Here is a 26,410-nt window from a genome sequence, read left to right as displayed (position 1 = left end):
AACGAATATTTTTAATCAAAGAAGAAATTGTCTGAATCAATTTATTTTTATATAATAATTGTAATAGATTGCTGTGATTTTCAAAAAAATGTTTAGTCAAGGGGAAATCATTTAAACTTTAACACATTTTTTAAAATTGTATAATTTTGTTGATTTTAATTTTGTAAAAATGAGATATCCTTTGCATTTCATGGAAGTTTGGCCATTTTCATATTTATAAAGAATAATAGCCAGGTATATGTAATTGTATGTTACTGTAATAAATAATAAACCACTAACAGTTCTTAACGCTTAAGACAGTAACGAACTTACTGAACTTGTTAAACTTTAATTTCTAATTATCGATTATCTAATTCTAATTATCATATCGTTAATCACAGTTACCTATTTTCTTTCAGTCGGTAGTATTTTCATATCTTGTAACAGATACAATATTCTTTTTCTTAGACAGCGGATCCCATCAGCTATCCTTTCTTTCGATATGCATATTAATATTTATGAATACCTCTAAGGTCGCAAGAAATCTTGTCAGGAATTTCATTTTCATCAATGAAATAAAGATAGTTGTAGTATATTATACATTTTAGCTCTTGATTTTAAAAACATTATCGCTGTATACTTTCTTCGAAAAATTTTACTAATTTTAATTCCTAATTTTTAATGTTTACAAATGTGACAAAACATTTCTTAATTATCTTCTACGTCGAAAACGCTAAGATCCTTAATAGATGCACCTTGGTATGTTACCAACGAAACAATACATCGCGACCTCAAGATACCCACAGTCAAAGAGGAAATAGCAAAATATAGCGACAGATATAGCGAAAGAGTCAACAAACACCGAAATCCCCTAATCACTGGACTACTTGATACGACGGACCAGATTCGCAGGCTGAAGAGGCACTATCCGCTAGACCTAAACGCTAGATTCAATTAGTTATCTAAATTAAGTAATATTCACTTATTTATAATACTTACTTATAAATTATACTTATCTATAATAAGTATTAACCTATTATAAATAATCAGCCATTTCACTGCGCCACGCTAGAAAAATTACTGAAAATTCTCAACGCGAGAATTGATTGTAATTTTAATAAATAATTAAAAAAAAATTATCTCCTACAATTAAAAAAAAGAAACCGATATTATAAATACACATCCCATACGGTATGCATGTAAAAATAGATTCTTTCTTCTTGTATGAGAAATGAGAAGAAAAATCTTTCCTTTTTTTTCATCACTTTCCTATTTTGTGTTATTTGTAAAGTCCTACGATGCAGAAGCCCTACGATTCACTTTTACCGAATTTTATAGTATACTTGATGTCAATTCCCATAACTTAGAATTGTCTCTGTCAATACAAATAACGTTTATGCTATCGTTATTACCTCCTCATATATTTTTAACAGAGCATAATGTGATCTTGGTATTTTTTGCGCATTAGAATTATCTATTTCATGAAATGACAAAATTTATTACTTAGATTCAAATTTTTTAAAATGTCTTGTTGAAAAAGAAATAAATAAATTCTTTTGTAAGATTATGGTTAAAATAATCAGTAAAGTTTTCAGCATAGGTTCTCACCATAATAATGAAACAATATTTATAGGGGAGATCCATGCAGTACTGACCGCTCTAAGTATTTTTGTTATATCTTAGACAAGAATAACTAAAAATCAAAATTTAAAAAATCGGTTTATAGTACAAATGGAATTTAATAAAAGAAGAGTTCATTTTGTGAAATTCAATAACAAGAATCGATCATTTGCAAGACCAGAAACGTTGTAATTTATAGGAAGCCAAAAATTGTCGTCCGATATTGACCAATTATTTAATTAGTAAGTTTTTCAGTCTAAATGATTAATAATATTAAAAAACACATTTAGATACTGGATACACATTTCTATTTAAATTTTATTTTTACATATACCACAAGTAAAATAATTGATATCTCGTGTCCAGTTTTCACATTCGACATTTTTGTAACATTGAAAGCTCCAGTGGATTGTCTCTGGATTATTTTGTTTTCGAGGAGTAGCTTCGAAGTTGCATTCATGTTATTCTCTGTCTCTTGCTTTTTTCTACTTTGAAATTTCAGTCGTTTTTCTACCGGGAAGGTAGACGGAAGATTAAATAAAAATATTTTAATTTAATTGTAGTTGCCAACAGATTGAATTTACAGATAAAAAAGATGTCGTCTGTACTGATCGACAGCGGATTGATCGTTATTGTTGACAGTTGAATATTTTACATTGTTACGTACATAATATACAAAGAAAATCACAAAGCTAGGGCTGGCCACTACACTTAATAGATAATATATAATATAGTATATTATATATAGTATATATAGCAGAAAAAAAATCATTTATTTACTTGAGAAACAAAATATCAGCTCTAGAAAGTAATTTTTAACACTCGGGATGTCAACGTACACGTGTCATAACAGAACAGAACAGCGAAAACAATGGAATAAGCAATATGATTCCGAAATATGTTATACAGAATCATTATATTCATTTGTTTATTCAAATCAAAATACTAAAAAAGCCAGAACTAACTTTGGTCGGTGTTGTAATAAAAATTTCTCATTTGTTCGCTAAGTACATTACCATTCTGTTAGTAGTAATGCTTCAAATTCAAAGAAACCACAAAATCAAATGGTCCGACTTTATTTATGTATTGCAATATTAATAGAACTAATTTAATTTGTAATAATTTTCAGTTAAAGATAACTGACATTACTATACTATTATACTTAATAAAATAAACATATCCAATAGTTAAATAGTCTTAACTAATTTTAGTCTTGCATAATTTTCCAATAAAAAGAGGTCTTTACTTTATGTATCAAATATCGAAGCGTTGTCGCACGTATCGTGTTTCTAAAAGATGTAATTTTTTGATATGAATTTGTACAATTGACACTTAAGACCTCATGTATGTATATCGAGAAATAGTAAACCTACAATGTTTACATAATACAATATTTTACATAATTTACAATATTTACAATATTTTACATAAGAGTTAACGTTAAACGATATAATTCTTTATGAGATTTTTTCTTGTGAACTTAATAAAAAAATCCAAGTACAATTTCCTTAATAAGTTTAAAATAATTAAGAAACAAAAAATTTCTCATTTCTCCTAACACAATAATTCTTCATCATATTTATCAGGATATTTACTGTTTTTGGGAAATAGAAATCAATTTATTCTAAGAAATTTAAAATCATAGTAGGGAAACTATCTTAGTAGAGGAAACACATAATTCACGTTTTAACTTATAGACATATATGGGAAAATTGCATGAACGTCACAGGCGTTCGTAAATGTGATTCGTCAGCCTCGTTCGTGCGTGTGAATGAAAGTAAAAGAAAACGACCGGCAGGATATTCGAGACACGAGTAGACAGCAGATCTAGATTCGAGAGGTATTTCTCATGATAATGGTAGATAAGGCGTTCGATTCGCGCGACATTCCTTCTAATGGGAATTCCAGGAACGTAGTATGGAAATTCGTAAATCGGAATTTCCATCCGAACAGCTAATACGACAGTGTAGTATTAACGCATTTTATTTTCCTGTTGTAATGTAATTTCTAAAACTACAGTTAATAATCAAGTAATTGATTATACGAAACTATTAGATATGTGAAAGATCTGTAAAAGATGAATTTAAATTGAATTTTTCACAGTATTTTATAAAATTAAGATAGCAGAGATGGTATCAATTATATTATATTTAATTTTTTTTATTTAACGTCGCATCGACTAGTGGGTTTATTGGTGGCTAGAAACAATCTCTGGTACTCTAGTGTTTTAGTACTTAGAATAAATAACAATGAATTTTTGTGAATGGTTAAATATAAGAGACGTGCAGTTTGAGGTGGATTCTGAACCATCAGAATCTCGCTGGATCAAGCGCAGTACAACTATGAACGAATCAAGTGGCAGAAGTCAAGTGACAAAAATCAACCGGGAATAAGGATTTGAACTATGGATCCTTTGGTCACGAATTCGAGTCCCTGCCAACTGAGACACTGCGGTTCCATCTGGATTGTGTTATAATTAGTGCATATATTTATAACCAATGAATCAAGGAATATTTGCAAAAGATATTCGATATCGGACAAATTTTCCAGACGTTACATAAAAGTTCAAATCGAGTGTATTATAGTATTTTTCAATTACTCGATATACGTTAAATGTCAATTTCAAAAGTTGACATCAATTTTGATGTCAAAAAATGACATCTAGTGCGGACGATAAAAAAAAGATCTTAGCTAAAGTAATTGACTTTATTCACGGGAAACATTTTTAGAAAATTCTATTTAGGGCGATCATCATTAATAATATCATCGATTTCTTTTTTTTTTTCTTTTTTCTTTTTTTGTGTGTGTTCACCAAATTCAAAGTAGAGACAAACAATAGTAACGAAAAAGAATAACTGCTTCTATGTATTTGCAATTATACCACGTCCGTCATGCTCATTGGGGGTCGACCTTAAATAAAAAGCGGTTGGCTCGACAATTTCCCGCAAATTTTATTTTGCCTCCCTGTATCTAAATACAAATTCGAGTGATTAATTATTTGTTACTAGTGGTGTTCACTATTCATTGTGACCTGTCGACGACCGGTAATCCGCTGTAGATTTGCTTTGTTTCCTCGGAACTTCTCGAATTAAGCGTCATTGTAATTTTATGAAATCACTGACAACGCTTTCTATCTTCATGATAGAACGAGCTCCTCGAGGATCTGGCGTTGTTCATCAAAACTTCAACGACTGTCTGAGAAAGGCGTTCTTACCTTCACTCTTCTCACAGTCCAGTGATTAGTGGAATTGGTCAATTTACATGACCACTCAGAAGTATTCAGACATTTACTTATTTTGTACAAAATATATTTTAATTACAACGTTGCAAATAAATCAAATTGCAATAATTTTGTTCTTTATGATCATCATAGTTGTATATAATTGCAATATATTTACTATAAACATTACGGCATGGACAACCATCTTAAGCATATGATAAGTGTCAAAAGTGATCCTACTGAATATTGCGGCTTATTATTTTAATGAATAATTGACTATTTAAATACTTTCATAACCTTTGCAAAATAATACCTACTTATTTTAAATATCTTGTAGCTTCTATATACATTTTCAGGTTCGTTTCAAACTTTAATGATGTAATCATAATCGATTGTCATTAGAATAATGCTAACAAAATTTTTGAATGCTTCATCAATACATGTTTGTAAAAAGTTTCTATAAGTGTTCAATATTTTCTTGGCCTACTATACTATGATAGGAAATACGAAAATTAATAGTATAAATAAATATAAATTAATGTAAATGCAAAAATCAGCTAACACAATGATCGAGAAACGCGGTAAAAATAGAAAATATTTCCATAATTTTATATTATATAGAAACTTTAATAACGATTTTCTTACTTTTATTGTACAACGATTTTTTTATTAGATAATTTTTAATTTACAACTAACCTATAGATCATTTAGTAAATTTGATACGTCAGGATAACGTGCGAGAAGGTACTACCTATTAATAGTCCTTCAGGAATAGACTTATTGTAATTAATTAATTATTTTATATTGAATCTGTGGACTTTTGTGCAAGCGGGGTAAGGGAGGGGAATGATAAGGTTGAACAGAGTGTTAAAAAAAAAGATTCGTGGACTTTGTTTTTTTCAGCCGCCTGTATTCTGGTGGGTGGTTGGCTAATATGTATGTCTACAACATACTGTAATGTACTAATATGTTAACATTATACACAATTGGTGAAATATTATGTAGCATTTTACATTATTTAATCTACAATTTCAAATAAGATTTCATATCATTTTCCACAAGTGTCTTAATATTTATTAGTATGGATATATATTCATAATCTCCAATATAATCTAATGTAGTTTTATAGGGAGTTATAAGAGTTAGACTGTATTTAAACGACTTCATAGAGCTTGATCAATTAGAATGAATTAGACAAGGAACTAGTATCCGAATAAGTTCATGGTCACTGTATAACCTTATCTGAGATCAAGTACGTTTGAACGTCGCTCATTGCAATTAGTAAAGATTTATGTTTATAACTGAGTAGTTTATTACGTGATGAATGAATTTATTTACGAATTGTTCAGCCGGTATCGTCATTATTGACGTGATTATCCACCAAATGAAAATTAATTGGGAATTGCAGATAATATATTAGTATTTCACGAGGGCATTACCATTGGATTTTTAGACCGTGTGAAAGTGATGGACACATAGGCAATAAATTCTTGTTGAATTTGAATATCGTAAATCAGTTGTATAATCTTGTTAATGCATCTTCTTTTATCTATGTACCTGCTTAGAGTTAAGTATATTTCTATATTATTAGTTTATTATAATATCCAATACATTTAGTATAAGTTCGCATTCAGAAAAAAACATAATTTGTTCAAAACAAAAAGTAGATTGCTAAAATCATGAAAAATTCATAAAAGTAATAAAAGTCATTTTTGAATGACTTCAAAAAGTTTATTGATCACATGCAACTTTGACCAACTTCAGTACCGCTATAGAAGAAAATTCTTATCCATTGTTGAAAGTCGTCGGTAGTACAAAGTAATATTGCTCTTGTAAAGAGGTTTTTTTTTACTGGTGGGGAGTTTATTTACAAGTATATACGAGTAGTACAAGATGAGATTACGCGAGTTTTAACTGGCGAGTGTGGAACGTGTGTGATTTTATTCGCATCGAAGCAAAGAGCTCTAGTGTTTTTTATTTGGATAGCTGACCACATAAGGAAGCGATTGGCCAGAGTAAAAAATACTTTAAGAGTTAAGTTTTAAGTTATGGAGAGAAGATTCCTCAAAGTCGATTACCTTTTGGTTAATTTGTATGCTTACTTATACGAATTTGACAAGGCATCTCCGTAGCAACCAGCGGACCGTATGGACAAAGCTAAAGGTTTTATGACCTTGACCTTTCGTCGTGATCGGCACGTTCGAGCAACTGCCGCCTCTAGGAAATTCCTTCTTGGTGTGGGCTAATTGATAAGTATGACAGAGCGCAAGGGTATTGGAATCTGCGATTATTCGTCAGGAACCACGCACTTGATTGCAGCTTACGTTATTATCAATAGTATAGTATAGTATCAATAGTATAGTATAGTATAGGATTTTCGCTATATTCGATTATTTACAGAAACGCAACGTGTTACACTCTTGTATTTCGTGGACATAGTCGTGTATATGCTCGTATATTGGTAACGCACTATATTTTAAACCAATCATCGATAATTCGGTATAATTTCTTATGAATTAATTGATATACGTCAAATATATTTCAATATTATACTTTGTCTTTCATAAAAATTTTTATCTATGTACATTTTACATATCATTAATTATTAATTCATGAAATATAGATATATTTTATATATATAGGACCGATTATCCAAAATACAGATATACATATGTTCAATATACATTATTCAATGTACGTTATAATTCTCTTTCAATACAGTAAAAATTATAATAGTAGAGAATAAAAAACAATAACAATGAAAATTAGATAAATATATATAATGAATTATATAATTCAATATTTATATAATATTTTAATATTTTAATATTTACATTAAGTTATTTAAGTGTTTCTACTAAATCTCTACTTATGATTTCTATCTCTATAAATCATTTCTAAAAAAATGCAGTTTCTGCATCTTTACTATAAACATTACTCAGTTAGCTAAAATGAAATAATTTTTGATTTGAAATTTTATTTAACTTTTTTAAGGTCGTATACTGTATTAATTTGAATTATCAAAGATTAACTAGCACGCTATTGATAATAAGGCATTGATTATCACTTCCATGTGTGAAAGTAATGGCTTTTACGCTTATAAAGCAAAATAAGTGAATCTAAATCTATAAAATGGCAATAACTCTGCAAATGATGTCAAGTAGTGGATTACATGAACATTTATCTTATCTAACATCCACGACCATAACAGACACTAATAATTATAATTATATTAGTTAAATACATTTAAGTATATATTATTATTTAATTATATTATTTAATTATATTATATAATATTTCACGATGTAGTTGTTTTTCGCATGGCCTCAGTACTTTATTTGAACATTCGTAATAGAATGAGTGTAGGAACGAGTCAGTTGTATTCTAATTTACTGCACCGAGTTGTCGAGAGCAGGAAGCCATATCGTGCATTAAAATAATTAGCAGTTAAAGTAATTAGCCGTTGGTAAGTTAGTGAATGGAACGACACACCTTATTTTTTTGTAGGAGGGCGTAATCTTTTGTTCATGATCAGCGAAGTATCACTCGAGAACAGTCTGCTAATATTTTAAGAAACTGCATCCCTTAAATTTCGATTAAACCGAAGCTAATCGAATAACTATTGACACAAACATTGAAGCATTTACTGGATAGAAAATCAAAATGATTACAAATTACGCAGATAGTACTTATGGAATAAGTTTACGTGAAAAAATATATAAAATTCATTATATATCTTACATGACTTATTATAGAAACTTATTAAAAAAATTCATGATTTTTAATTTATGTTTCATACCTAAATTGATATACGCTAATTATACACGTAGCGAATGTATTAGAAACTACTTTGACGTAAATACGAATTTCGCGAGTTTCTTTTATCAAAAGAACATTTAACTAATATGACCTCTTTCAACGTAGAAACACAATTTTGTACTTGCGAAAAGATATGAAACCCACATCAATCTTGAGACATTTTCAACAAAAATTATCGAACTAATTTCAACGCGGTTCTAACGAGCTCCGTTAATAACAACGCCAGAGACGCTGTATTCTTTCAGCCTTAAATGTCTTAAATAACGACGTAGAAAACTTTAAATAAGTTTACGATGAGACACCGCACGACTTCTGAAATTAGCTCCCTAACAGTAATTAGCTTTAAACAAAAAGAGTTTCTATGCCAAGTAACCGTGCGAGCTCGAAGTAAAGAAAAACACAAAGTACATACAACATGGTATAATAAAACTTCATTTTAATATATTTTCTTATTTTTAAATGTTGATTCAGTTAGCAATTCTTTATAAAAAATAGGTTATTCGATTAAGTTATACGATTAGTTTTCAATATTAAATTATATTGCAATTGGAATCAATTTTATATTAATTTCCAAATAAATTTTATAATATTTATTGAGTTTGTAGTTATCTGTAAACGGTCCATAAATCAATTAATATTTTCAATATTAAGATTATACAAAATATTATGTTGAATTACTTTGTTTCCAGTTAATGAATTTATTACTATCAAAATTTTTAGGAAGTACATTGAATATTGTAAATTTATCTTGGGTATATTTGTACGTATCTACTTTTTATAGATAAATGAGCTTTTAATTATTTATAAAACATCAATTAATTCATTAATTTTGCAGAACTAAATTTATTCTGAATATTCTATTGAAATCTCTTGTTGTTAATTGTGTAATATATAATAAATGAGAGCTAAATATGTGTTTGGGTGTATCTTGTTTAATAAAATATTTTTATTGCTTTCTAAAATATGAATTGTGCATTATGTTTCATATTTTACATAGAATTGTACAACGTATTTGCTTTGATTTATATGTTACTGTACGCATATTATATATCAATAAATTCATGTATGCAGTTGTAACGATAATAATAGCATCAAAATTACGTATAATATAATTCACATGCATAATATCACTAGAGGAAAAATGTAGAAGCTTAACGGTGAATAGTACGAAGTTAAAACATATTAAGTTCTATTAATTATTATGTGGTTTTGGTTACAAAAACTCATAAAAAAAAAAATAAATGGAATTTCGTTCGTATTCATTATACAATTGCAAAGAGATATTATACATCTTGATATATTTGATTATGATCTAACATTTTCACTGAGCCCATTCAAGAAATCATAGTTCAAAAACTTATCCCCTCTATGTAGAAAAAAAGGAAAATGCAAGAAAACATAAACAATGAAAAAATATAAAGAGTAAAGAGAGGGTAATTGTACGAAATAGACGGTCGAAACTGACATCACAAAACATCAGTGAACTTGTTTGTTTCCTATTATTCGAAGGCAACACTCGTCTGTCTATGAACCTCTATAACGTTAGAATAACGGGGTATAGAGTAGCCATAAATGTAAATAGGTTCCGAAGTCACTGTCAACAATTACTAGCCGATCTCATTTTGCTGTGTCACGCACGGTACACGAACCGGCTGCGTGTATGCATATTGGGATGGTTATGTACCATCCAGGAACAGAAATCCATAGTTCAAGCTATTGGCTTATTGCGAACTTCCTCTATATTCGATGGAATTGATACTAACGGAATGGTTTTATTATTCATTTGTTTTCTTTACATAATTCATTCTTCGATTAAATAAAAATTGTGCGAATAATTTTGTGATTCGCTATACATACGCAACTATAATTGTAATTCATTTGCTTTTTATACCTATAATTAAATTTTCATAATTGCTAATATTATATTGAATTCTTATATACAACGCACTGAAAGTATAAAATAATTGTTTATTTACAATAAAACATAAAGATATTTCCTTCATTATTAGTTTTGTAATAGTTTAATAAATATAATATATTTGCTATATTAAATTGTTATTTCACATCAATATTTTACAGAATTGAAATGATATAGATTTAAATATTTAAATAAAATACTTCAAATATAATTATTTATTTATTTCTTTGTTGAACATTTGAAACCTCAAGAGATTTATAGAAAATGATAACTGTTTATGTTCCATGTTATGCCTTTAACTCGTAGCTATTTTAGCATAATTGAATACGATACGCAACTTTAGCAATGTAACTTACTATTAAGTGCGATATTATAAAATATTCAATTTTTTTATTTCATATCTGACCTCGTCTGACTTTGGTGGTCATACTGTACATGTTTAAATTCGTCTGGACAGCTGCTTTCATAACATACAAGAAGTATTCTATTTAGAAAACATGAATGTCGTCTTCATATCTCAAGAAACATTGTAAAAATAAAAAATTTGCGTACGCTGTCATGTTCCCCATAAAAAACATTGAAAATTTCCCCTTTTTCACTTTTATCGAATGCTTGCCATTTTTCGAGAAAAATTCTGGTACAGTATACTACGAGCAGTTTGTATAATAACAACTTTAACTTGGGACTAATATTTATTATCTAACAGCGAACAACTTTACATTTCATCAAATTATTTAAAAATTACAAACATCTGTTATTATAATGACAAGTATAAATGTGCAATACGAATATTTTAACATTGAAAATCGCTCATATGTAGGTATAGAAAATTTGTGAAATAAGACTTCTCTGAATTTCTATGATTAATATTTGACAAAAGTTACATTCCATTTCATAATTCTAAATATAACATACAACTACCATGGACAGTAATAGCTTTAATGATCATGAATAGTAATCATTTTAAATTATATATTGTAAGTAATGATAAATTCAACTCATTCAGATCGTTCATCAATTCGTATCATTAATAACGTAATTAATGATTTAATAAGTAATGTTATAGTATAATACACTACTGAAATCAGTTATAATATTGATATTATGAACGGCCCAATTGTACTAATTAACTGAACAAAAGCGACGAGATCCTATAAGGCTTAGTAGATTAAATAAAGATACATTTGTAACCTTTATGACAATTAAAAAAAGAATACAAGCACAAAAGGTAGGTATAAAACCAAAATGACATGAGAAGTGTCTCTCTGACTATTTTTGGCAATATAATAATAAGTATATAAGCAATGAAGGAAAGAAAGTTAAATGAATATAATTTATTATAGAGAGTAAAATAAAGTGACTCCGTGCAACTGATTCTTTTTTTTTTTTATTATTTAATTCTTTACATTCACAATTTGTCCAATTTGGATATTTGGTAGAATTTTTTAGCTGTTTGATTATCATGTGAATGGCTACCCCCAGCGGGATACCATTTTCGTGTTTGTTAGGTTGTGTCCTTTGTGATCAACTGATTCTTGTTCATACTTTTTCTTTTTCAACCTTGACCTTCATACAACTTTCCTTCATCTTTTATTCTAAAGCATATATGTATGCTTCCTTTTCGTCTTAATTACTGGTGCAATTATCTCTGTTGTTTGAGCATTGCAGTAAAGGAAAAACTGCTGAATAAATCACATAAATTGTACATTTATTGCCTTTATGAATGATGAATATCCTGACCTTTTTATAACACTACGTGACACTAGACCAGGCTTTGTATAGTAGTTTAACTAGAAATATCGCTTGTTTAATGTTCAGTGAAAAATGTTTACAACTGAAAATACACCAAGGACACTTGCTTTCAATACATCCATTGATTTTAACAACAGAATAATTTGAATTATGTTCCAGTGTTTATGCCACAATGTTCGATTTATAGTATTACAATCAACTTGTTATTTCTATTCTTAGAAATTTCAAATTCTTATTTCAAATGTTACAACATGCAAGTTGTACTAAAAACTTTTTTTCGATAATTTGTTGATCTATTATTAAATTTAAATTTAAAAAAATATGAAGTATTACAAAATTCTATTATTGGTGCACAATTACATTTTTCTATTCATAGTATTGATTACAATATTGTAAAATGTGCAAATAAACGTATTATTAAAAATTATTCTTGTCACTAGCAAAGCGAGTTTTCCACATTACTATTTTTTTATCTTTGTGCGTCGACATGCGCAATAGCAGGTTTTCTTATCAGATTAATACCATTCGCTCAGCAACTGCCACGCTTGTTTATCATAGTAAAAAGACGTTGAGTGTGAATAGTAGCTGGAACTCGCGACATCGTCATCGTAACACGGGAGAACTCACATGAATTTAGCTTCACGATGCTAAAATCACTCATTCACAACTACTCAAAATCATTTGCAATAGAAATCAATAGCATTTGTACTGTAATAGTAACCGTGCATGGATTGGAAATCAAGTTGTGTTAATTCGAATTAGGTCGCATTTATTCTCATTGTTCAATTTCTTGAGGTCCTCAGGTTGAAGAGTAACCGTAGTAAAATATAACCTGCATCCATCTGAAGGAAATGTATTTTATAACGGTGAAAGAATTATCCAAAATGGTTGAATAGTTTCTGAGATTATCTTGAACACACATATACATACATACGCACTGATCTCCCCTCTCTACAATATTAGTAGTGGAAGACGAGAGAAACACGAACGTTGAAAATAAAATTTAAATAAAAACCAAATTACAGGTAATGATCACTTTTTAGTGTTTAAATATTTCTCTTTGGATCTTCTACAAACAAGGTAAAATAACAAATTATAGAAATTATCATAAAAACATAGAACTTTTACACGATAACAGAGACGTTACTGTCCATAATCGTCGAAAGCCTTTCGAATAATTGCAGTCGGTTATTTGGGTAATTACGGACAATACGAAGTAATTAAAAATGAGGTTCACTTATTATCATAAATATCACTAATATTTGTAGAACTGGCGCCAGTGCAGTCTTTATATGTCTACTTTAAATATGGGATGCATATTATTCAATCCTCCCTTGGAGGGGAAATATATTTCATTCATTGCAAAATATGCAGAAATATTCCTCTTTTTTCATTGTTTTTCTCTATATCCTTCAAATTTTTCACAACCTTCTTTCTGTTAGTCTTTGGTTTCTACCCTATTGGTTTATTTTCTCTCTTTTTAGCTTGATTTATTACATATTTCTTTTTCTTCCTTCTCTTTTATAATTTTTATTGGATGGATTTTGTTGGCATTAAAATTTCTAAGTGCTTCTTCCTTCTAAATACTTTTTTGGTTTCTATTACAGGAGTATCCATTATGTCTTTCAACGCAATACTCTTGCCTCGTTTATTTTGATCGAAACAGAATTATTTTAACTACTATCATTGCAATGTCTACTATCAGCTGACTATCGAATTTATTTAAGATATAAGTGACTGCTGAAATAAAATCTGACATTATTTCTTTAAATTTAGAATTCGTTGTGTCGGAAACCAGCTCCCTAGATTTGTCACCGCCAAATGAATAATTTATATAAATTTCCGCATAAATAATGGGGCAAAACCAAATATCAGCTATTATATGCAATATGCAAATTGACATAACTTAAAAAAGAACGATTGGCTCAAAAAATATTCTTGAAAACATAAAAAAAGTACATATAACATTATTTTAAATCAAATAATAACGTATTGAAACTAAATTTGGCACGATATTTTTGCTTACAAAGTTATAATACGAAAATACAATAACAAAAGTATTTTTAAAAAATTGTCGAATATATATTTCGTGACTTACCTTGAAATCTACACATAACCTATCACCGAGAATATTTTTCTAGTACTGAATGAATTGGGTTAGTTCGCAAGCTACAACGGCGAAGAGAGATCGCGAATATCATTTAGGGGACGCCCTGATTTATTCGACGTCTTTTATCATTTGTAACTTGTCATAGAAATATGTCCACAAAAGTTTAGTCGCGAACTAGACGAGCTAATTTCGTAATTTATGTGCCGAATATATTATAAAATTAATAATAACATAAGTGTGCGTAATACACACATTCTAATAGATATGAAATAATGCGTTACTTTAGATACGATTGAGTCTTTAAATAGTTAATACTTTCGTTTAATTCATATAAATACAAATAATTTTATTTTTAATGTATTGTACAATTATAACAATCACATATTCAGTTAAGATATAACATCCTTATACGTATTACAATAATTAACAATTACTTCGTTGTACGAAATAATTAGTATTTGTTTTTAGTGTATTCGCTTAATAAATGAAATTTCCGCCTCAATTTCTTAATTTTATATTTTTATGACAATTGAATGCAAGATTTCATGTGAAATTTTTCAGACCTCTTGACGAAGTTTAATATTACTAATATTGTAATCTAAACAGTTGATTAAAATTATATTTTGAATTAGAAAATATTCAATGGATTTAATACATGTCACACACAAATTATTTTTACATTAATTACTTCTAAAATTCCTGTACGCTGTCCATTTAAATACAGTACCAACTTTGAAATAAAGATTGTTGAATAAAGAATGTACAAATATCATTATGGCAATAAATAAAGCTCTTGTAATCGTTTTGTTTCTTTGCAAAATGTTCGTTTATTATTAAATAGTCTGGAACATGTCTGGAAAACATTAATTACTTGTTTACTCGATTATTATTTGCTATCAAACGCAAATACTAGCAACATAATTTTTATTGGGTCTCACTGACATTTCAGTGAATTACATAACTATCCATTGAAATAGACCTTCAATTGTTATTGAAATAAATATAAGACAATTCACATCGAGCTGCTGAGCTGTCCAGACATATTTACATTGCTAATCGTAAGTGCCGTACGATATAGAGCGATACTGTGCTACTAACTACTCACATACACGAGTGATTTTTAATACTTTTTAGTGAATCTTAACGTCAGGGTTAGTAGCAGCGCGGTCATGCCACCTGCGGAGGCAGGGTATGATCCACTGCTGCAGTAAATAAATCCAAGCCAGGAGCGAAGATGGTAGACACATATTTCTGAGCACAAAAGTTTTGGAACTAACGTCACCAATGTTGAATCTAACTAAAGTCACTACAATCGAAAATACTCAGAACAATAGTCAACGCTCCATAGTATGTCAGAAACGAGGATATACGCAAAGACCTACAAATACCAATGTTCAAAGAAGAAATCGGCAGATACGCAAAAAGATACAAAAAAAAACCCGTATGCTGAAAAAACCCGTATAAAAAAAAAGATTAAAAAGTAAACATCCCACTGACCTTGCTAAAGAAATAAAATAGGCAAATTCGAAAATGGTAACCCGCTGGAGGTAGCCATCCACATGCTATTTAGCAATAAGGTTAGAAAAATTTACCAAATGTCCCGCTGGACAAATTGTAAAGCACAAATTAAAAAATAAACAATGTTGGATCCAAGATATATATGTCGGAGATGAGGGGACATCGGGGCCTTTCTTTTGGAATTTTTGGGAAGGTCCACAATACTTTAGTCTAGACTATTTATTATAGCTCTACTTAAATGATAAAATTTAGAAATAGTTGTTATGATTCGATAGTTGTTATGATATGAGATTTGTGACGGTGGGCTTGGGCTCGAGGTGACGCAACTGGTCGCCGAACGTAGCCACGGTCACGGAATAAACGTTTTTACCTAATAGAGAAGTGCCAATATTGTAGGGCACACGTTGTATTCACAATCAAACCCCGGGAAAGAGCAATGTCAGCTCTACGCGGGTCTGCCTAGCAACGGCGGCTGGAATTTTATTGGTATCCCCGGCCAATATGCAACGAACAAACGCGATCGTAAGGAGAGGAAAATTTCCATCAATCTTTTATTCTTGCGATCAGCTTGGAGAATTTGTACATCGTCTTTACGTGCATTATTATACCGAGCGTCACAGCAAACGTTACTTTGTGCTTCAAAATATATTCTACGTTTAACAAAGAGTTACCCTGTTGACCGTGGATTTGTTATTGAACCTAAGAACATTGCCACTAACTCTCGAGTGTTTAACCACCACGGTTATTTGTCAAACTTTGTAAAAATCAATATTTATATCAGTAAATATAATCTCTATTGTGCAACAACGATGGCTAGTCCGAATGAAGATTCGTTACACGCCCATAAACCTAAAGTTAACCCGACATATATATATATATATATATAAAGGGAGAGGAAGAAAGAATTTGTGGAATTCCCTAGAGTGGGAAAATATTTTATAGAAGGCGTTAAAAGGCTGACGTTGTTGTAAGTGCCTCTGGTTTTTATCTCGACCAGGAGTTGTACCACATATATCCAAGTCAAAGGCGTCTGTTCTTAAGCAATAGTTGTAAAAACGACCTTGACTACGTAACGGCTTGACACGACACAACATGTGGCTCCCAAATTCAAGGAAAGGCCAGAATACAACACCGAAAATACAGAGATTCTTGAAAAGTCTAACCCAGTACCAACTTACGCATGGGTAATAATAAGTAACACATAATGAAGTAAAAAAGCAGTTATTTTAGCTGAATCTCCAAAGTTTGCATCTGTATATACCTTGACAGTCAACAGATCTATCAACTCCTGTCAAGTAGGCAACAGAATCGGAATTCCTAGTGTAAAAACTACTCCGCATCACCCTCCCGATGATGTCGCTAGTAACCATACTAATGCTATTTACATCAAATATTAATAGAAAAAGAATATATATATGTAGTTTACAGAAAGTCATTTATTTACCATATGATATACATAAAAACTTACACTAATTCTGTATCTTCTGTATATAATAAACCTAGCAAAATATTCATTCATTCATTACATATAATTCTACCAAATGTCCAAATCGGACAAATTGTGAATGTAAATAACTAAATAAAAAAAAATTCATTACATATAGATATCTGCAAATATTCATTGGAATAAATACAGCGGAAGAAAACTTTACCAATTCCAATAAAGTTTAAGATAAAATAATTGATGGTGAGTTAGACACAACAGGTAGAAAAATCCTATTTATATACAGGGTGGTTGGTAACTGGTGGTACAAGCGGAAAGGAGGTGATTCTACGCGAAAAAAGAAGTGGAAAATATGGAATAAACATTTTTTTAAATTTTTTTTTTTAATTTTTCCATCGAGACAACGATCTACAGTGAGATCCGTTATAACGTACCGCACGCGTACTGAGCGAAAATTCAAAGTCAATTTTTTCGAAAAAAAGTCTCAAACTAAAAATTTTTATTCTATATTTTCGACTTCTTTTTTACCACTAGTTACCAACCACCTTGTATATCCTATTTGTTCTATTTATCCCGAAATCCTATTTATATATATTTTCATCCTAAGCTTCAATATAAGTTCAATATACAATGTTTTATAAAGCCAAATAAATGGCGCATTAATCTTTCAAGAAAAACGTAATTCGTTCAATTTCCCTTTTTTTTTCGTTGTGTGATTTATATTCGCGTTGTGCTCGTAATACATGTACTTCGTTACTAAATGACATGAAATGAGAGTACGGCATTACCATAAGCTCGAGCTATCGCAGTTTAATAACTTAATTTGGAGAACGACTTGGTAGTTGGAAATTTTGCGCAAAACCAAAAATTAGAACTTAAACGTATTCGGATAAACGTTTTATAACGTAACTTTAATGAGTTATTTCCACAATATTTATTAATATATCATATGCTAGTACATCTATTTTTTTTCTTTTTTTATTATTTAATTTATACTTTACAATTTGTCCAGCTGGACATTTGGTAAATTATACATCTATTTGAATCATATAGATTACAGTTAATGTTGATATGGGGATTAATTTAATATATATATATATTAATTCTACTTCATCTATTTTATGTATCTATTTTTGATCGTACAAATTTTTCAAGTAAAGTGATTAATTTTAAAATTAATTTATTTATGAATTAAATTAGTTCTATGATAATAAATCCTAGTGATCTTTACAAGAAAGAGATTTTAGAATTTATAACACGAAAGTTTCAAATACTTCGTTCACGTTGTTTAATTCATTGCAATTGAAAATAAGATTTATTGTCGTCGATGAATTTATTCCAGTATTTTATGAGCAGCTGATATTTATTCCTAAATTAGTATTTGTAAATAATTCACTACGTACACGCCTATTACTACACTAGTATGAACTTTATAAAATTAAATAAAATTAACTTAAATAAAAATCGGATAAAATTATATCTTAAGCGTAATTCATATCAAGAAAGATTTACATTTTGCGTTTTTAATACAGCATTTTTTCTATTAAATAAAAAGTGTTCGTATACTTTTATCATCTTTTTAACATAACTATGATGCCGTAGCAAGAAAAATTGTGTCATTTCAGTCACTTTGTACCACTGATTAGTCAAACATTTGGTATGAATTTTTTCAATTAAAAGTTTTAATTAAATTTGCCGCTCTAATACCGTTGTAAAATTTCCTGGCGCATACAACACCTTCCATTGATCTTCGTCTTCCCGCTAGTCAATCAGTTTTATTACATTTTTTCTACCTCGTTATACGCGTGCTGGAATTCCAGAGTGCGAAGTATATCACACAGTACAATTTTAGCTTCCATAACATCGTAATTCTATAATATTGGCCTCTAATATGAAACTTTTGCATATTTGAAGGAACGTTATTTTCAATTTTTTAGGAAATTGAAATTAAGATCTTCAGATTAAAGTCTTAGCCTATAATGACTCATAAATGAAAGGCTGTTAACAAATTACTTTAATACAACGAAAATTAATTTTACGATAAATAGAAAACCTAATATGATATGTTACCTCTTGGCTATTAAACAGTGTAGGAACTAAATTGATTTAATAAAAGATATACACATATAGTATACAGCTTAGTGTGATATGTATTACGTATAAAACAATTTTTTGATTAAAAGTATATATTCTCTACGTTCAATTTATTCTTATGATCTTGCATTCGTATATTTACATACAATAAATATACTAATGTAAAAATCAATTGAGATCAAAGAAATATATAAGATGTATATAATATAAAATATACACATATTAAAAAGATGAAAATGCACATCAATTATTGAAATATATAATATGTTATGTTGCTGCAGAAGCCTGAGTACGGAATAGGGAAAATGTTAGGTCCTTTCGACAAACTCACAAAATTTACCAACCAATGTCGGTATATGTATGTAAGTCAGAAATATTATAAAATCAATATTTATTTCGTGCTGGTACCGAAATTAATTATCAAACTTCAACATTTACTAAATATTGAGCTGCGGCAAATGTCAGAGGTTTCATTTAGGGACGTGTACGTACATAATCGCGATTTTGTTTGTTTTGATGGCAAGTGATAAGAGGATTCTTCAGTCGGGTGACAAAGTTTACACATGTGCGACCGCAGTAAAAGCTTTTTTGTTCCAATTTATATGTTATCACTGCTCTTTCATACCATTATTGAAGCAAAATGAGCGTAAAGGAAAGATTCTATGAATAGGAATCTGAGTTTATGTTGTGAAATAGGAGCAAGTAGGAGAATCGCGCAAGTTGCTCGCTCGAAGAAATATGGTCTAGATAGATGTTACAATTTTAAGATTATGATGTTCATAGCTTTACAAGGCTTTATAAGGTCATTACAGGGTAAAATAAATATCGGTATGAAGTGTCTCTCTTAAAATCGTACAACATTTGGTTGAACCATTTTTTTGTTTCATCAATAGTTTTCGAGTTATTTACGTGTTTTCAAATAAAATGGACATACATATGATATAAATGTTCCACTTCATGGTAAATATTGACAAAAGGGGACCCAGCTCCAATTACTTTAACCTTGACACATATTGTCAAGAACACTCTACTCAGTAATCTCCAGAAGGTTTTAGTCGTCGCTCCTTATTCCTCAAGAAGTTATTAGCAAAAAAGATCTATAAAAAACAATACATGGTAGGTATGTATGTATGGTAAAGAAGCACCACAAGCGTTGCTCGCTCGTTCCACTCGCTCGTAAAAATCTAATCCAACCTAATATCAATCCTATACGTGAGTGGAGCGAGCGAGTGAGGAACTTTAAAAAAAGATATTTTTCCTTAAAAAATGGGACTCCTTTCGCTTGCATATGAAATTGATACTAGATTGGATAGTAGAGTAAATTTTTATGAGCGAGTGGTGCGGGCGAACAACGCGTACGTTGTAAATATATTTTTCTTTAAAATAAAAGCTGAGAGATGAACGCTAGGGAGCGACAGCTAAAATCTTCTGGAAGTTGGTTAGGAGAGTGGTCCTTGACAATATGTATCAAGGTCAAGGTTAGGATAATTGGAGCTGGGTCCTTTTTTGTCAATATTACTGATTTACAATTTAAGATACGAGAATAATAATAAATATACAAAAATTATTCAGATAGTAATTATTCAGAAGGAAATTTTTAAAATATTTGATTAAACGTAATTATAGATAAATCTGGTTTCAACTAAGACGAACAGAATAAAGAATCACTGAAGAATATATACTAATTGATTGCTAAAGTTACCAAAACAAAAGAAGACGACATAATATCTCAAATAACATTAAGTCAACCCTAAATAACAAGGAAATAGTAAAACATCCTAAACGACATAAACCTTTTTCAATTAATTTATAATGCAAAACAACATAGATTGTAATTGACTTCTAGGTGAACTTGTAGAAATGTTCCTTCCTCTGCCATTTCGATGATTTTGTAGAATGATGTTATAGAAATCAACACTTTGAACAATTTCTTCCTATAAATGTAATCGGTGATTGGTCTCAGTTTCCAAGACATTCGCTAAAATCTGTCAGTGCTGCTGCACTGTATTTCTACTTATAATATTGCGTCTGTGGCAGCATATGTATCAGTTTGGTTCCTAGTTACCGGTCGATTCATAAACGAGTGTGGGGTGAGCTTAAAGCCCCCGCACATAACTGAACATGACAAAAAATGTCTATTATAATATATAATTATTATATTATTATGTAATATATTATAATATATTCAATTAAAAATATATCATATATAAATATACAGGGTGTTTGGTAACTGGTGGTACAAACGGAAAGGGAGTGATTCTACGCGGAAAAAAAAGTCGAAAATATAGAATAAAAATTTTTCGTTTGAGGTTTTGTTTTCGAGAAAATCGACTTTGAATTTTCGCTCGGTACGTGTGTACTTTATCACGTTTCGTTGTCTCGATGGAAAAATTAAAAAAAAATTTTTTTTATTCTATATTTTCGACTTCTTTTTTCGCGTAGAATCACCCCCTTTCCGCTTGTACCACCAGCTACCAACCACCCTGTATAATCAATATATTGAGTTTAGGTTCTGACTAGATCTTTCGATCTGGCCGCTTCGCGGTGGCCGTCGCGGTTGCGTGAAGTAACAACAAATTAATTACTAAAATATAATAGGCGAGTGAACAATAGATATCATTTTACGAAATAAAACCTCGCGGTGACCAGTTTGAAAAATCTAACCTACACCTATACTCAATATATTGATGTTATTCTCTTTTAATTGAGTTATAAATTATAACAAACATTTCGTGCAGCCTCGTATGTTCAATTGTGCACGTTGAGTGCACCCGACCCTCGTTTATAAACAGGAGTCAAGCAACCGCAACTAATACTGACGCATACGTTGCCTGACACGTGCAACTATAAACAGAAATACACTGTATTGGTATTGGTAATTGTTAGCGAATATTTTGGAAACTAAGGGCGATCACAGCCCGTTACAAATGGATGGATGGGAAAAAGTTGTTCAAAATATTAAGGAGCTTTATGACATATTCAAAAAGCATCGAAGTCGGATGGGACGGAATGTTTCAAGAAGTTCATCGATATCCATTGTGAATATCATGCCCATTATAACGATACAAATATTGTAGGTATCTATGATTACCCAATAGCAGATTTATATACACGATGTCTCAATTTTTCCGACCATACGTTGTCAGTATATTTTATAAGTCAGGATAAGAAAAAAATGTCATATAAACATGTATCATTGGAAGCAGTATTAAAGAATTATAATAAAGAACAAAAAATATGTACGAAATGGGCGGTAACGAACATGTGTTACTACGGCACAAAGTAGGAACAAATCAGAAATATTTACATCTAGTAACACAGTCAGAAGGTATAATACTTCTACAACTACATCTAACTCCATTTCAAAATATAAAATTGACTGTGGCAAAAAATTAAGTTCATTACACTTTGAAGTCGTCGTTTAATGCTCGTTGAAATTAAAGTCGTAGAAATATTATGATAGCTTCTGACTACTATTAGACATAAATATTCCTGATTTATTAACACTTTAATTATTACATTTGTTTGTTACATGTTATATTATAACATATTTCATTTGTTACATTTATCCCGTAACAACGCATCGTTATCGCTTATTTCGTATACTGAAGTTCATTCATTAATCACTTCTCTTGTTTTTAAATTGGCTAGCCTTACTATTATTATATCAAATAATCATTGAAATGTTTGTGAAATATTTGATGCTTTTTAAATATTGACATATTTAATATTTAATTATTGATCACTTGTTTCTAAGGAAAGTATGGACTTTAATTTCATTAGAATATTCTGACAGAAAATTTTAAAAGTTATAGCATTTGAGTATTTGCAATTGTAAAATGTTATAACGTAATGATGTAATAAATGAAACTACTAAATAACCTGTGAAACTATTCGTTTGTGGTAGTGACAAAAATACAGATAACCAAAATTAGCATCAATAGAAACAATACATCATCGATATAGCATTCATAACATCAATAAATATTTCTAAATGAAAGACATTCAGTAACATCGGTTATCTTTTTAGCTCCAATCGCGGTTATGTATATATGTATTGTTTTTGATTATCTTTCACCGTTTTAACATCCTGCACGGACTTCACGCACGCAAACAATGTACTTAATCGATGAACTAAATTATGCAAAGTTTCGCGTGACAGGTAATAATAATGTTTTGTTGTTTCTTCGTCGAAGTGTCTCGCAATCGGACTTTCTGACAGTCACTGATTCGAAAATTGACAAACGGATCAGATTGATCTTCAATCTTCCGATCAAATATCAAACATATTTTAGCGACAACAAAATGAGAATAATTACTAATGCAATGCTACTTGACAAGGGAAAATGTTTATTAATTCGCTAACAATAATAGTTTAATGTAATGATTTATTTACAATCTTTTGCCATCAATTTATATTATCGAATTCTGTTCCTTTTTTAATATTATATTTATTATTATAAAAGGGGATCCTAAGCACTTACTTAATATTTTTCTCATTACTATTCCATTTCTTCCATTCCATACTTCTTCCATTTAGATCTTACAATTTCATGAAGTTCGAAAAACTGGAGGTTTATACCACGGCGATAAACTATTCTTTATTTAAATCAGAATAATGGGAACTTTTTCGGATCTTTGGTTTGCAACGAATTTCTATAAACTATCTATTATTTGAATAAATATTTTACACTTTAAAAAATTAAAACTGATTCACATCATATATGTATATAAGCATTGACATTCTTAATATTTAATTAATTTACAGATAATAAATAATTGAATTTAATTTAATTTATATTTTATTTATTTTACAATTTTATAGCATCTAGAATTTAGTTGTTTAAATTGCTCTCTTTCGAAATTTTCAACACAATTTTTATCCTTTCTTAGTAACGTGATGAACAAAAGAAGTTTTTAAATTTTATTAGATTACTATAAGGTAGTCCCAAATTTAAAAGTCACAAGTCATGGAAATAAATAACGATGTACTCTTGTATATATGTACGTGTATCAAAATATATCTATAATATCTGAAATCCTACTTTACACGATGCCTTAATCACTGAAAAATGTTAATGTTTCCGTCCGCAAAATATTCGAATTATTAAACATGTATGATATGTATGTCCGTTCTGAACCAGTTAAAAAATGACTTCCTCCAGAAGATAGATATTTAAAAGCGTCTGGTACGGAACATATTTATAGAGCTCGATTTCACCAGGTATACATATCGTATACTATTAATTACAAGATAATTGTATATAAAAATATGCTGACATAAAAATTATGGACGATAAAAGAATCTTATTACAAAATAGGATGCGATGTGAAAACATATGTAAGAATATTTCATTATGACAACAACTTTATTAATTAGATTATGAATGATTAAGAGGGAAAGAGATTTTTCCACATTAATTTCAGTTAATACCAGTTACTGATATAAGACATGGTATTTGAAAGAAAACTTCAAAATCTTATTCTTGTCTTAATTGTAAAATGTTACACAGATTCCTACCTTAGGAACTTGATGATATTTATTATCGGCCACGAATATTTTAACATTAGAACTGTCAAAGTAATCAAAAGAAGTCATACATAATATCTCATAGAAATTGTATAGATTCACAGTACCATGTTTTAATGATATTCCTTTAATGAAACAGAATTTTCATAAATATTAACAAATATTTATTTATTCATTTATTTATTAATAAATAAATTTTAATAACATTTTAGATAAAAACTTTTAATCTTTTTAAGTATATGTATAAAGCCATATTTCTTTCCTGCATTGTGTACTGCTTTATAAGCTTTCATTTCATAAGCTTTATTCTTATTATATCAGTAATTTTAGTAATAAATTAAATTATATTTATAAAATGTCCAAATCATGTTACTCAAAGAATTGTGAAACAAACGCGGGCCGAGAATATTAAACAAAACGTAAAAGCGTAAGGTTATCAAAATTATTAAACTTGCCATAAGCCATTGGATTCTCGTGTTTCTCGCGTTCTTGGTCGTCTATGAATGCAATATATCATCGAAATCGAGGTTGACGTGTTCCATTTGTTACTAAGAAATTACTCGGGTTCCATATCCTTTTCAATAATGCGATGATTTACAGCACCAGTAAGTTGTACCAGTCGCGGGTGTTGTCTATCCTCGTCAGAGATTGCATTCGCGATTCGATCGTATGTATCGATGCGACGTAATGTCGCCTGCAATCGTTGCACATTACGGACAAGTAGGCGAGAATAAAAAAGATTAGAATTCACAGAGAAGATCGGAAAATTCACGGTGGAAAATGTAAGTTTCCTTGTGTACAAACTGCGTGCAATTTGCATGTAATTAAAATAAATCTCAATTGAAACACGACGTCCTTTAACACACAGTCAAGCAAAATGCATATTCTAATTGAAAAGATTTTTGTGGTACTCATGAAGCAACAATGTTATGACCATTTCTTGAGAATATTCGTATTATAATATTTGAAAATTATATTTGAATTATGTGAGTAATTTGTTATTTTATGTGATGTATATATATTTACGATTAGATTAATAAAATATCATTTGTTTGCTGGAGAATTGATATAGCATAAAAATCATTAATTTTAAGATATCTACAGAAATTATCTTCACATATGAGCCATGTACTAACAACAAGCAAAAAGTACGATTAAATAAAATTATACTTCTTTTCAAGAACAATGTTACAATTTAAGATCTCTCTTAAGACAAGCTTCTAATATTTTTATTTCCACATAAACAAGATTTTATTACAGACTCAAAACCTAAACTCTTTAACCTAGAATATAGAAGAAAAGTTTATTACATTGTTAAATGGTTGAGATATTAATAATTTTCTATTTCAACCATTGATTTCTTGAAAAACTTCATTTCCTTACTTATGTCACTGCTCTAGCAAACC

At 29.6% G+C, this 26,410-nt stretch overlaps 2 protein-coding genes and 1 long non-coding RNA gene across 6 annotated transcripts in view; 2 read left to right on the top strand and 1 right to left on the bottom strand.

Annotated features, from left to right (window-relative positions):
* LOC117237084 overlaps positions 1 to 26,410 on the top strand; it is a 317,445-nt gene that overhangs the window by 109,408 nt on the left and 181,627 nt on the right. The gene's annotated exons all lie outside the window — the stretch shown is intronic.
* LOC117237083 (trichohyalin-like) overlaps positions 1 to 26,410 on the bottom strand; it is a 149,050-nt gene that overhangs the window by 46,399 nt on the left and 76,241 nt on the right. The window lies entirely within an intron of this gene.
* On the top strand, positions 15,038 to 15,856 carry LOC117237085. The gene is made up of 2 exons (XR_004493946.1): positions 15,038 to 15,476; positions 15,553 to 15,856. It is a non-coding gene; the product is annotated as an uncharacterized LOC117237085 (long non-coding RNA).

The sequence above is a fragment of the Bombus vosnesenskii genome, unplaced genomic scaffold (genome assembly GCF_011952255.1).
Source record: "Bombus vosnesenskii isolate JDL3184/JDL3185 unplaced genomic scaffold, Bvos_JDL3184-5_v1.1 scf7180000013355, whole genome shotgun sequence".
Classification (NCBI taxonomy): Eukaryota; Metazoa; Arthropoda; class Insecta; order Hymenoptera; family Apidae; genus Bombus; species Bombus vosnesenskii.
Note: the sequence above shows the minus strand (reverse complement) of the source record. Positions and strands in the feature narration are given on the sequence as shown.